At 44.1% G+C, this 12,171-nt stretch overlaps 1 pseudogene; it reads left to right on the top strand.

The window, feature by feature from the left end:
• The window catches only part of LOC144251416 (tyrosine-protein kinase SYK-like), a 49,421-nt pseudogene that overhangs the window by 13,107 nt on the left and 24,143 nt on the right, over positions 1-12,171 (top strand).

A 12,171-nucleotide genomic window follows, 5' to 3' on the forward strand; every position in this document is an offset into this window, starting at 1 on the left:
CTAAGTATATATAGTGAAGTACTTAATGTGATGCTTGGTGTACCCAGAGCTCAGTACCATCCACAAGGTCAGGTACCCACTGGGAGTCTTAGACAGCGCTGCCTTCATATAAGGGATGACTACTGTCAGGTTTTAACTTGAATCATTTGCAGATGAACAAATTAATATATATATATATATATAAAGCTGAGCCAGTGGTTCTCATGTATCTATCTTTTCTCTCATCAGTTCTAAAGAACTCTTAGCTATTGTTTTCCCCTATAAATTGCCTTCTTTCATGCCTATCATTTCTTGCTTCATAGGCTCCTATTTAACATATGTTAGACCTTCTAAATTTATCCTTCATAATTCTTTCTTATTCTCTATCACTTTTCTCTATATGCTCCACTGGGTAATGTCACTGAATTTATTTTCCAATTCACTAATTTTTGCTTGGTCTCTTTTTAATCTGCTGTTATACTCACTCATTGATTTTTCCTTATCATTTCCTTATCATTTCTAGCAGTTGTAGCTTTTCAAATATTTCTGGGAATTTTTGAGAGAATCACATTAGTAATTTTTATTATCCCATCTTTTATTTCTCTAAACATTTCATACATAGTTTATATTCCATATCTGATTTTTTCAAATGCTGAAAGTAACAGGGTGGGGAGATTAATCTCTGTCTCTTCCTCTCTCTTTTTAATCTATGGCCCTTTTCTCATAATTTGTATTCCCTTGTTTTTGGGGTGATCATTTCTGCTCTCATAATTCGATTGCTATGCATCTGTGGGAATCCTGGGTGTCCTATATTGGGATTGCTTTCCTCCAGAGTTGAAGAGGTTTTGCCCTGTTCATGTGGACTTCATATCCAGTGCCTGCCTGGTTGCTGGATTAAGAGGTCACTCCCTGCTCACTACAACACCAGTATTAGTGTTTGCCCTAAACCCACTGTTTTGCTCTTATTTGATACTCACCTTTTCCCTTCTCACATTTCAACTCAATTTTAGTTCTATTTTTTGAAAGTGAGCTATGCATTTTACAGAAGCCTTCTCCTTGTTCATTATGGGTGGGACTGTTTGACTGCTGTGAGCCTCCGATGCCATGATGAAAACCAAGTTCAGTCAGAGCTCTCATCTGTGGCCGTGATTGATTAAAGTGGACCATTTTATACGATGTGTGTGGCTTTGCAGTCATAGGCCAGCAGAAGAGCATCCCAGCCTGTCTGAAGGTAAATGAATGTTCAAAGGCAGTTGAGGGCGGTGCCCGCATCAGCTCAATGGTGCTGACACAAGTTTCAATGACGCTGAAAGAGAGGAAGCATGAACTTACTCCACCCTCATAGACTCCAACAGAGAGGTGCTTGTGATAAAATGTTTTAAAAGGCAGAAGTGCTAAAAGCAACTTGGCATGGTCCCCGACATGGATTGCGTTCTGGACTGATCTTATTTTTCGTGTTGTATGGCCTGTGCATGCTGTGCCTAAACACTGCGATGGCACAGAGCCAAAGTCCCTACAAATTGCCTTTTTATTTTATTTATATTTATTTATTGTGCCTTTTGGGGGATCAATAGCCTTGTCATCTCTTTTGAGTGGCATGACACTCTTCAGGATGTCATGGCCTCCCGCATTCCCTCCTCCCTCTCCCCCGAGCCCTGCTTTCTGGAGAAGCCACTGAGTGAGAACTGAGCACCCTCTGCCTCGAAGCCGCAGTTAATGTCCCTCCTGCCTACACAGCCGATGCCAGGTGCCCTTCGTCCCCTCTGGAATGACGTCTTGCCCAGTGATGCTCTACTCTGCCCTGAGAGGGACAAAAATGTCAAGGGAGAACAGGAACACTGAGTGGGCGGGGATGTGCCTGGCTGCTCAGTTCTGTCATTATCCTAGAAGCCTCAGAGAGGCTGCCTGGAGCAAGTGTCCACCACTTCCCAGGTCCTCAGCTGGCCCTCTGTGCCCAGCGTCACGACCATGCATTTCTTTCACCCAGGAGGGCACAAGAGGGTGAAGAAGAGTGTCAGCACTTCCAGGCGGTGCCCAGCCTGGGAACAATAGTCTCCTGTCTCGCCTCTGCATGGCACAGGTTCGAGGCCTCCCAGCCCAGGCCTGGGCCTGTCCCCCCTAGGAGGGGAGCCACACCAAGGAGGACAAGGACTGGCCTAGGGTCTGTAAGCACAACTTCTCAGCATAATCTTGAGATCAAGCCTTGAAACCCCCAAGCTTTCTAAGGGCAAACCACAGATCTGTTAGCTTCTTCTAAAGGAATCTTTGGGAAAAAAAATTCCAAATAAATAGTCCAAGGTTTTGGTGAACAGCCCGAGGCCTGTTGAACCTGACAGGAACACAAGGACTTGTGCTGGCTCTTTCAGTAATCCTGGTGCTGCCCACACCACTTGCCAAGGGGAGTTTGCTCAGGAACACGAGGTAGCCCAGAAGAGGAGCCAGGAGGCAGGTTCCAAAGCCATTTGTCTCATACTTTAAATTCCGTGTAGTCCAGCCCAGGACCTGCCTGCAGCCAGCAGCTGGCTCCCGGTTGCTGGCCCGTTAATGTTGCCGAAGCCTTCTGGTCTCCACCAGCTCCAGATGCTGGGCTTGTGGGTTCCCTTCTCGGTGCTCACTTCCTGCTAGCTGCCCGGGGCACTGCTCAGGCTGTGTGTCCACAGCAGCTGCCACACCTGTCAGCTACCTGTCTCAGGGAACATGCAGGGGCTGCCAGGTAGAGAGTAGGAATCTGCAGGACCCATTCCCTTGAGGAGCTTGAGAAAGTGGGGGTCTTGCAGAAAACACGTGTTCAAAAGCAAGGGGTGGTCTCCGATTCCTCTTTGATCCAGTGCTCTTATTATGCTGGTTTTATTGTGAGATATAAAACACCTGAGAGTGTCAGACTCTATAGAGGGGCAGCTTAGTGAGTAGGTATCAAGTCAACACCACCCAGGTCAAGAAATAAAATCCAGCCCGAGTTCCAGATGACTCGACCCTCTCCCTCCACACAATCCTCTTGGGAGGGACCACTTACTGGACATTTTGGTGGTTTTTGGTTTTGTTTTTACTTTTACTGCCCAGGCATCCATTTCTGTATAAATCAGTTTGCTTTGGGGGGACTTCATGTTCTTGGAGTAAGTTTTCTGTCTGTGAGACTTACTGATGCTTCATATGGCTGCCACTTGTCATTTTATTGCTTTGGTATATTGTATGAATAGATTGCTTATACAATTTGTTTACTTTATGGTGAGTGAAAATCCAGACTGCATACAGGTGTCGATGAGCCCAGACAGAGCTGTTATCACATTCCAGCCCAACTTTTTTTTTTTTTTTTTTTTTTTTTTTGCAGTACTGGGGACTGAACCCAGGGGCGCTTTATCACCGAGCCACATCTCCAGCCCTTTTGACTTTTTATTTTGAGAATTGCTGAGGCAGACTTGAACTTGTGATTCTCCTGCCTCAAGCCTCCCAAATTGCTAGGATTCCAGGCATGGGCTACCGAGCCTGATCCATAACACTTTCTCAGGTGCACCATACTCGTGTTTTTTTTAATACCTGGAGATAGAATTGTTGATCCATGAAAGTGTGGATTGCGGGACAGCCCAAAGAGTTTTCCAAAGTGGTTGACCCAGTGCATGCTCCACCAGCAGAATGCTTCCCCCCCATTTTTAACAACATCAGAAGTTATCAGTCTTTGGGGGTTTTGCCGGGAGGAACAGTCTTGTGGTATTTCCGTGGTGGCCTTAAGTTTGCATCTGCCAGATTTCTTATGAGGTTGATTGCATGCTCACCCTGGGCAGTCTGTGATCTCCTGTGTCTATTTGGGGGTTTGTTGTTTAAAGAAGCAGGGTCTCACTGTGTGGCACAGGCTGACCTTGAACTCCTAGGCTCAAGCCATCTCCCTGCCTCAGCCTCCTGAGCCACTGGGATTGCAGGCGGGCACCACCACACCCAGCTAAATCAAGAAGAATTTTGACGTGACCTCTGGTCATCCTTCTCCCAAGACCAACTTTTATATGTATATGCATAATGCTTAATTATTTGGTATTTATATTATTTATACATCCACAAAATTCTGTGAGCCACTGATGTTTATAAGATAAACAAAGCAAGCATAAATCACCCCACATTATAAACTGGCTTCTCTATAGAGTAGACTCAGTTTTCGTCCATCTAAAACTATGTTTCACTGTGTGCTTTTTTGTGGGGTGGGGAGGGTTCGTTTACCAGGAGCCCACTGTGGCTTTAAGTGACCCATGACTGTGAAACAGGAATTCAATCTTGAGATGCTGGTGTTTCTGTGGGTTTGGGCTGTTTTCACAGAGGGGGAGGTTTCAGTAGAGTCACCAACCAGAGCCAGGGAGGGTCTGGGTGTGTATCTTCCCCCTGGTCTGTGCCCTGAGCAGTGGAGCATAGAGGAATGCAGCCGGCCACTGTGCCTGGCTAAGCACCACTCGAGAAGAAATTCATGTTTCAAGTTCCAACCCCCCACGCCAGGGTTTGGTTTTCAAGTCCTGGGCTTGATTTTGGAGATAGAGTATGTGGTGGGAGAAAGGGAAGTGTGGCCACGTCCTGTTTCAGAGCTTATCTTACTCTCATGGTGACTGTGGCCGTGACCTCTTGCAACCCAGAAGAGGCAGCAGAAATCCCCCCCGTTCACTGACATTCTCCGCGGCAGCTGGGCCACAGTTGAGCTCTCCCCTGAGCATGTCCCCTTGGGCATGTGGCTTCATGCTTTCTGACCTCTGCTTCCTCATGTGAGCAAATGCCAGGGCTGGAGAAGCTTCCTGGGGCCTTTGTGACTCACTCTTGATCAGACCTCATGATCTGGAGGGCCTGAACAGGGACAAGAGGGCTGCATCTGGTGGTACCTGAGATGCTCAGAAGACTCTCGTGGTGCATGAGAGGGTGTCCTCATCTGTTTGTCATCAGATCCCAAGTCTCAGTCCCCTGGGACACCAGGTGGCACTGAAGGTTACCCATGATGACAATGACAATGGATTCTCAGGGACCATCAACACCACAGATAGCAGCCCTGGTGCTGCCAGCCACTCACTCCCCGGTGGATGGCATGTTCTTCCCTGAAGGACTTCACCTGACTCAGCTATTTAAACATTTTGAATCCCCCCTGCCCCTGCATCAGGAAAAGGGGAAGGAGTAAAGAAGGCCCTGAGGATCAGAAGCTTCACATCTCTAGATTTGTGCCCCAGAAAATTCCTGGTTAGAGTGCCCACCCTGCACCCCTCCCCACCAGACCCCTCCCACCTGCATCCCTGGCAAGGCTGTGGGTCTTGCCATCTAGGGTTGATCCAAACCAAGACCCTGGTCCAAAAGGAGATGAGCCCACCCCGCTCCACAGACCCTCAGAACCCCGCAAGGTCCCATGTGCTAGTCACCCTGAGCCGTGTTTGCTGTCCTCTGAGCCTTAGGCTTACCCTCCAGGGCTGCTGGGGCCCTGCTAGACCTGAGCCCTGGTCCTGAACCCACCAGCCTCTTCTTGCAGAGCATCCCTGAGCTAGAAGTTGAAGCTTCCTGGGCCCTCGAGGTTTGGGACAGCCCACAGGCTGTGTCACCAGCTGAAAGTTCCTGAGAACATCTGCTGGCCAGGTCTCTGGCCCGGACTCTGCTTCCCAGGCTCCTGTCTCAGGACTGGCTGGAGTGGGGATGACCCAGTGTCTTCTCTTCCAGGATCAGGGCCCGAGACAATAATGGCTCCTACGCCCTGTGCCTGCTGCACGAAGGGAAGGTGCTGCACTATCGCATTGACAAGGACAAGACAGGGAAGCTCTCCATCCCCGACGGAAAGAAGTTCCACACACTCTGGCAGGTACACGTCGTCCTCTCCCTCCTCATGGCTGGCTCTAAGGAATAAGAGGGGACAGGCTGCTGTCCATCCACAGTGTGGCCCCCAGACCAGCAGAGCCCCTGGAGCATGTTAGGAATGCACACAGGGGTCCCTGCCCACCTCCTCAATCAGAGCCTGCTTCCTGATCTCCAGGGGACTTGCATGTTTGAGAAGCCAGGGCCTAAGGACCATTGTGCCAGATAAACAAAGGTCCAGAAGGTTCTGCCCCTTACCATTCAGGCCTGGGCTCTGAGTTGAACAGGCAGCCTGGCTTTGGGGAATTGGAAAATGCTTCCTTCTAAGATATTCTAACTAGAACCCAGAATAGTCTTTCAGACAAATAGACACAAAATACAGACGCAGATAGGCAGGGAGCCAGGCTCAGGGGCCGGGACTCAGAGCTGTGAGATGCAGGAGTAGATATCGAATTCAGGTGCCATCTGCACTGCAGGTACAGCCTCTGTCTCTCCCTTGAGCAGCTAAGACCCCTGGTGAAATTAAGTCTGCATTCCTGGGCTCCAGGGTGCTGCTTGTCTAGGAATGTTGCAGCCCTGGTCTAGAAACGGTTTCCTCTTGGCCCTGTTCTACTCACAATGGGGGTCATTACCTGAGCATTCAGGAACATCTGAAAGTGTTCCCCTGCTTTTCACAACTCTGCAGGGAGCCACACGTTGCTCTCCGATTTAGATCACACCTACTTTCTTTCTTTTTTTTTATTATTGGTCTTTCAAAATATTACATAGTTCTTAATACATCATATTACATGGTTTGGTTCAAGTGGGTTATGAACTCCCAATTTTACCCCGTATACAGATTGCTGAATCACATCAGTTACCCTTCCATTGACTGACATATTGCCTTTCTAGTGTCTGATGTATTCTGCTGTCTGTCCTATTTTCTATTATCCCCCCTCCCCTCCCCTCCCCTTTTCTCTCTCTACCCCTTCCACTGTAAATCATTTCTTCCATTTGTATTATCTTGTCTTACGCCTCCTTTCCTCTTATATGTCATTTTGTAAAACCCTGGGGATCGCCTTCCATTTCCATGCGATTCCCCTTCTCACTCCCTTTCCCTCCCACCTCTCATCCCTGTTTAATGTAGATCTTCTTCTCAAGCTCTTCATCCCTACCCTGTCCTTGTTGACTCCCCTTATATCAAAGGAGTCATTTGGTATTTGTTTTTTAAAGATTGACTAGCTTCACTTAGCATAATCTGCTCTAATGCCATCCATTTCCCTCCAAATTCTATGATTTTGTCATTTTTTAATGCAGAGTAGTACTCCATAGTGTATAAATGCCACATTTTTTTTTATCCATTCATCTATTGAAGGGCATCTAGGCTGATTCCACAGTCTTGCTATCGTGAATTGAGCTGCTATGAACATCGATGTAGCAGTGTCCCTGTAGCATGCTCTTATTAGGTCTTTAGGGAATAGACCGAGAAGGGGAATAGCTGGGTCAAATGGTGGTTCCATTCCCAGCTTTCCAAGAAATCTCCATACTGCTTTCCAAATTGGCTGCACCAGTTTGCAGTCCCACCAGCAATGAACAAGAGTGCCCTTTTCCCCGAATCCTCTCCAGCACTTATTGTTGTTTGACTTCCTAATGGCTGCCAATCTTACCGGAGTGAGATGGTATCTTAGGGTGGTTTTGATTTGCATTTCTCTGACTGCTAGCGATGGTGAGCATTTTTTCATGTATTTATTGATTGATTGTATGTCCTCCTCTGAGAAGTGTCTGTTCAGGTCCTTGGCCCATTTATTGATTGGGTTATTTGTTATCTTATTGTCTAATTTTTTGAGTTCTTTGTATATTCTGGTTATTAGGGCTCTATCTGAAGTGTGTGGAGTAAAGATTTGTTCCCAGGATGTAGGCTCCCTGTTTATCTCTCTTATTGTATCTTTTGCTGAGAAAAAACTTTTTAGTTTGAGTAAGTCCCATTTGTTGATTCTAGTTGTTAACTCTTGTGCTATGGGTGTCCTATTGAGGAATTTGGGGCCCGATCCCACAGCATGTAGATCATAACCAACTTTTTCTTCTATCAGATACCGTGTCTCTGATTTAATATCAAGCTCCTTGATCCATTTTGAGTTAACTTTTGTGCATGGAGAGAGATAGGGATTCAGATTCATTTTGATGCAAATGGATTTCCAGTTTTCCCAGCACCATTTGTTGAAGATGCTATCCTTCCTCCATTGCATGCTTTTAGCCCTTTTATCAAATATAAGATAGTTGTAGTTTTGTGGATTGGTTACTGTGTCCTCTATTCTGTACCATTGGTCCACCCGCCTGTTTTGGTACCAGTACCATGCTGTTTTTGTAACTATTGCTCTGTAGTATAGTTTGAAGTCTGGTATCGCTATAGCGCCTGATTCACACTTCCTGCTTAGTATTGTTTTTGCTATTCTGGGTCTTTTATTATTCCATATGAATTTCATGATTCCTTTATCTATTTCTACAAGAAATGCTGTTGGGATTTTGATTGGCATTGCATTGAACTTATAGAGAACTTTTGGTAATATCGCCATTTTGATGATGTTAGTTCTGCCTATCCATGAGCAGGGTATATTTTTCCATCTTCTCAGGTCTTCTTCTATATCTTTCTTTAGGGTTCTGTAATTTTCATTGTATAAATCTTTCACCTCTTTTGTTAGGTTGATTCCCAAGTATTTTATTTTTTGGGGGGATATTGTGAATGGAGTAGTTGTCCTCATTTCCTTTTCAGAGGATTTGTCGCTGATATACAGGAATGCCTTTGATTTATGCGTGTTGATCTTATATCCTGCCACTTTGCTGAATTCATTTATTAGCTCTAATAGCTTCTTTGTAGACCCTTTTGGGTCTGCTAGGTATAGAATCATATCATCTGCAAATAGTGATAATTTAAGTTCTTCTTTTCCTATTTTTATGCCTTTAATTTCTTTCGTTTGTCTAATTGCTCTGGCCAGTGTTTCGAGGACTATGTTGAACAGAAGTGGTGAGAGAGGGCATCCCTGTCTTGTACCAGATCTTAGAGGGAATGCCTTCAATTTTTCTCCATTCAGAATGATGCTGGCCTGTGGCTTATCATAGATTGCTTTTACAATGTTGAGGTATGATCCAGTTATCCCTAGTTTTTCTAGAGTTTTGAACATAAAGGGATGCTGTACTTTGTCGAATGCTTTTTCTGCATCAATCGAGATGATCATATGGTTCTTAATTTTAAGTCTATTGATGTGGTGAATAACATTTATTGACTTCCGTATATTGAACCAGCCTTGCATCCCAGGGATGAATCCTACTTGATCATGGTGTATAATTTTTTTGATATGTATTTGAATCCGATTCGCCAGAATTTTATTGAGGATTTTTGCGTCAATGTTCATTAGAGATATTGGTCTGTAGTTTTCTTTCTTTGAAGTGTCTTTGTCTGGTTTCGGAATCAGGGTGATGTTGGCCTCGTAGAATGAATTTGGAAGTTCTCCCTCTTTTTCTATTTCCTGAAATAGCTTGAAAAGTATTGGTGTTAGTTCCTCTTTAAAGGTTTTGTAAAACTCTGCTGTATACCCATCCGGTCCTGGGCTTTTCTTAGTTGGTAATCTTTTGATGGTTTCTTCTATTTCCTCTATTGTTATTGGTCTGTTTAGATTGTCTATATCCTCCTGCCTCAATCTGGGCAGATTATATGACTTAAGAAAATTATCTATGCCTTCACTATCTTCTATTTTATTGGAGTATAATGATTCAAAATAATTTCTGATTATCTTCTGTATTTCTGAAGTGTCTGTTGTGATATTGCCTTTTTCATCCCGTATGCTAGTAATTTGGGTTCTCTCTCTTCTTCTCTTCGTTAGCATGGCTAAGGGTCTGTCAATTTTATTTATTTTTTCAAAGAACCAACTTTTAGTTTTGTCAATTTTTTCAATTGTTTCTTTTGTTTCAATTTCATTAATTTCAGCTCTGATTTTAATTATTTCTTGCCTTCTACTTCTTTTGCTGTTGTTTTGCTCTTCTTTTTCTAGGATTTTGAGATGAAGTATGAGATCATTTATTTGTTGGTTTTTTCTTTTTTTGAGGAATGAACTCCAAGCAATGAATTTTCCTCTTAGAACTGCTTTCAATGTGTCCCATAGATTCCGATATGTTGTGTCTCTGTTTTCATTTAACTCTAGGAAGTTTTTAATTTCCTCCTTGATGTCTTCTAAAACCCATTGATCATTCAGCAACCTATTGTTCATTCTCCAAGTGATGCTTGATTTTTCCTTCCTTCCTTTATCATTGATTTTCAGTTTCATTCCATTGTGGTCAGATAAGATGCATGGTATTATCTCTACCCCTTTATATTGTCTAAGAGTTGCCCTGTGACATAATATATGGTCTATTTTTGAGAAGGTTCCATGAGCTGCTGAGAAAAAAGTGTAACTACTTGATGTTGGGTGGTATAGTCTATATATGTCAATTAGGTCTAGGTTGTTAATTGTGTTATTGAACCTACTTTCGATGACAGGGAGGACCTGACAGTGATGGTCCTTTGTGCACCATGTTCCCAGGGCATCTGCAATCCGTAGAGAGTCCAGAGACAGACAGAGACAGCCAGCCATCTCTGCCCACAGAAAAACCACCTTGAACTTTCCTGGGTGAGGGACATACTTGTGGTGAGTTCACAAGCCCCCACCCAGGCCCAGCCAGGAACCCACATGTAGTCAATCAGTGTCCAGGAAAGCACTCAACCCCAAACCCTGCCGTTTTTAAAAACTGAGACCACAGATCCTCATTTCCTTTAGAGTTTCTTCCCGGATGTGATTTCATTCTTAATGCTATAATCAGAAAACAAGATACTCCTTTTTTGAGTAGTAGTTATTATAATTAGTCACACATGTCACTCATAACATGGGCATTGGCTTTTGGTAATGGGGCTCATCAGTATGTGTCTCCCTGGTGATCACAGGCTTTGCTTTATTTTAACGGTATTGATTTGAAAGAGTATTAATCTTACCTGTACCCGGAGCTCCAAGCACATTAGGGAGATTAATACAGAATGTTGCCTTCTGGTATTCTTTTCCCATCATGGTATTTTGCCTCCTGCAAGAATTATTTAAAGGCACCTGGAGGGGCTGGGGCTGTAGGTCAGGGCTAAAGCAGTTCCTAGAGTGCATGAGGCCCAGTACCATCCCCAGCATTGCAAAAAGAAAAACACAACTAAATATAAATAAATAAAGGCATCAGGAGTCTTTTCTGCTAGTCTAATACTTAGATCCCAGGCCTGTCACTTATATATAGCCACTTATTCAACTTCTCAATGACAGTTTTACTGGTGTGGTTTTTCACTCACAGTTTCAAAGGTTGTGCCTCACTCTAGAGTTCTAGGAGCTGTGAGATGCAGCTCAACATTGGTAATTGTTGGAATGTTCCTTTCTAAGACACTTTGCTGTTTTCATTGGGTATATCATAACATTCTGCCCGCACTGAGTACTTCTTAGTGTGTATTTTCTAGCCAGTTATGTCTTCCATTTTTTATGACCATGATTACTTTGGTTTTCCTTGACAGCATTGGAAAGTACCTGTGTGCTCTACTCCAACCCCAAGACCCCAGGATTATTTGACTGAGAGTCAGTAATTATGACCCTGCTCTATTTTCACATTATTTACTTTAGCTCAGGGGTCTGCAAACCTCTAGACCAAATCTGTTCCATGGCCTGTTTCTGTGCAGGCCCTAAAGACAGAATTTTTTAAAATGTTTTTAAAGGATTGTTTTAGAAATAAAGAACTTGGTGATACTGATGTTAAGGGGTCCCCCAAAGCCTGAAGTATCACTATCTGGCCATTTACACAGAAGGTTTGAGGACATCCCTGGTTGGGTGCCCACCTCCCTAGACACCTGTAGAGATTTAAGTGTATTCTGAGTTCTTTTAAGTCTGACAGGTGGTCAGTGTTTCTCTGTCCCTATTTTTCCATTTCTTGCCCTGGTATTTACCACACTTTCTCCCTTTGTTCTCTTTCAGCTGGTGGAACATTATTCTTACAAGCCAGATGGTTTGTTAAGAGTTCTTACAGTTCCATGTCAAAAAATTGGCACACAGATGGGTGACTTCCCTGGACCCAGGGATATCTGACTTTCAGATATGAGTCTAATCAACCATGTCTCAGATTTGGTTTATTCCAGGCTCCTATTGGATGAGGCCTGGTTCTTATTGAGTGATTAGACGTGCCGTCAGAGTGCGCCCATTTTAAAAACCATGGATTTAAAAGACAGCCAGTCACTTTAACTTAAAAAAAAATTCATTCATTTTAGTTGCATAAGTGTGAAAGCTAGTGAAAGAGGATAAAAAGAAATGGATGCAGAGGTCTGTAGTCTTCTCAAGAATCAGTGTGGTGCAGACACATTGATGG

The sequence above is a fragment of the Urocitellus parryii genome (genome assembly GCF_045843805.1).
Source record: "Urocitellus parryii isolate mUroPar1 chromosome 13 unlocalized genomic scaffold, mUroPar1.hap1 SUPER_13_unloc_2, whole genome shotgun sequence".
Classification (NCBI taxonomy): domain Eukaryota; kingdom Metazoa; phylum Chordata; class Mammalia; order Rodentia; family Sciuridae; genus Urocitellus; species Urocitellus parryii.